The following is a 2533-nucleotide window of genomic DNA, read 5'->3' as shown; positions in this document are numbered from 1 at the left end:
CATTCAGCATAATTCTCTGATGATCCATCCAAGTCATAGAAAAATAGTTTGTTTCTTTTTATGGCTGAGCAGTATTCCCTGGTATAGATACTACAGTTTATCTAACATTCATCTGTTGAAAGACATCCGAGATGTTTCAAGTTTTTGGCTGTTACAAATAAAGCTGCTACAAACTTTCATGTACAGATTGTGGTGTGAACATAAGTTTTAATTATCTTGGGATAAATGCCCAAGAGTGCAATTGCTGAGTTGAATAATAATTGCATGTTAAGTTGTATAGGAAGCTGCCAAGCCATTTTCTAGTAAAAAAAAAATACCTTTTTACTTCCCACCAGCAAAGTATAAGTGATCCAGTTTTTGAACATCCAACATTAACATCTGATGTTGTCACTATTTTTATTTTAGCCATTCTGATAGGTACGTAGCGTTATTTCATTGTGGTTTTAATTTGCATTTTTCTGATGGCTAATGATGTTCCATATCTTTTCGTGTGCTTATTTGCCATCCATATGTCCTCTTCAGTAAAATGTCTGTTCATGTCTTTTGTCCTTTGTAGTTTAAAATGCACAACTTTCTATCTTCGGTTGTGGATATTTTTCAAATTAGAAAATACATTGGTAGTATGTACAAGTTTTTTGTCATGTCTCATTTTGTAGGCAGAAGCCAACACCTTTCCCACAGATATAACCCTTATATTTGTACCTAGATTTACTTCAGAGCTTGGCAGCCAAGGATCAGGGAAATGGCTTCCAGAACATTCTTTAACTTTTTTTAAAAAAATTCATAAAGTATTTGGTTCTTTAGGAATTCTAATTGTTTTCATTAACTAGCCAATAAATTAGGTCAGTAATGGAAAATAAATTTACATGTTTTACTATATCTGGGTTGTAGGATACACTACACTCCCTATCAAGTAGGTTCGGCTAGAAGAAAACTTCCAGGAAGAGGCAGCGGGTCCATAAGAGAATGTTGAACCTATGTTAGGAAGCTGAGCTCAGCAGGACCTGCAAGACAAGCACCAGTTGCCAACCCCTGACATGTGGTTTCTTATCAGTGCCTGGCAGTGGAGAACTGGCAGAGTGGCAAGATGGCTGGAATCTCGTCTCGGTCAACCACAGCACAGACCAGCACAACACCAAGGGCGGGAGGCTGGTGGAAGTTCCCCTCAGTGAGAGGAGGAGGATTGAGTCGTGGTGACCGAGAGAGAGAAAGCAGAGGTGCCCCTTGGGCCCTTACCTGACTAGGACCCAAATAGAGGAGGAAATTCCCAAGCCAGTGAAGACAGAGGTGGGTGAGATGGACCCGCAAGAGGTGTTAGGAGGGAACAGGACATGGCTCTGTATCGTCATTTAAGGAAGAAGTCTTTGAATGAGAGGGAAGCCCCAGACCTACGAGGAGAAATATTGTGTCTTCTTTTTTTCCTTCCACAACCATACCATTGAGAGCAGCTTTTAGCAACCATAAACCCTGGTATGGGGCTTGTTGGTAGTGGGTGGTGAGTGAATGAATAACACATTCTTTTTTTCATTTTGAAGTCTCTGTGTATATTAGTACAATTACCATCTCCTCCTCAAATACCCTCTAAGGCTGTGGTCTGGATAGGACCAACACTACCCCAATTAAAAGGAGAAAGAAATTCTAGACCAATGCCTCGGTCTCCAATCCCTGGGCCGTGGACCGGTACTGGTTGGTGGCCTGTTAGGGATTGGGCTGCAGAGCTCCTCTGCCCCCCGACCCCCAGCCAGTGGAAAAATTGTGTTCCATGAAACTTAGGAAACGGAGGCGGGGGGTGCACAGCAAGAGGCCAGTGGTGGGTGAGGCTAAGTGTATTTGCAGCCACTTCCCATCACTTGCCTCACCGCCTGAGCTCTGCCTCCCCGCAACCCCCATGGAAAAATTGTCTTCCATGAAATCTGTCCCTGGTGCCAAAAAGGTTGGGGACCCCTCAGTCACTAAGGGACTTACTCTTATGATTTGAGGGGTAAATAAAATGTCCCAAATATTTCCCTACAAATCTTCCTCCTCAGGTATCATGATCTTTTACTCCTAATTTTCACAACCAGAGTTTTTAAACAAGTTGGTCCCATTTCCTTATTCCCTGTCAGTCTTTATGTGGCTTTTGTCCCCATCTCTCCTCTGACATAGTTCTTGCTAATGTCCTCCATGCCACTAAATATGATGAGCATTTTTTTCGTCTTCATCTTATTTGACTACTCAGTAGCATTTTTTCCTGTGACTCCAAACCCTCTTAAAATTCCTCTTATTTTCCCACTCTTCCTTTCAGATTTATCTTCCTCTACCGCAACCTTAAATTTGGAGCCCCCAATACTTATTCCCAAACATTTTCTTGTAATCTGTATCCATAGAAATGGGATGTCACCCATACCTCTTTTTTGAAGCTATTAAATTCTCCATCGAATCAAATTTACCAGACTAATCAAACTTCCTGTTATTCACTCTTGCTCCCCAACCCCCAGTTCATCCTCCACCATGTTACTTAAAATAATCTTGTCTGTCTTAAATTCTATAATGA

This window comes from Propithecus coquereli, unplaced genomic scaffold (genome assembly GCF_000956105.1).
Source record: "Propithecus coquereli isolate 6110/MARCELLA unplaced genomic scaffold, Pcoq_1.0 Scaffold82, whole genome shotgun sequence".
Taxonomy (NCBI): domain Eukaryota; kingdom Metazoa; phylum Chordata; class Mammalia; order Primates; family Indriidae; genus Propithecus; species Propithecus coquereli.
Note: the sequence above shows the minus strand (reverse complement) of the source record.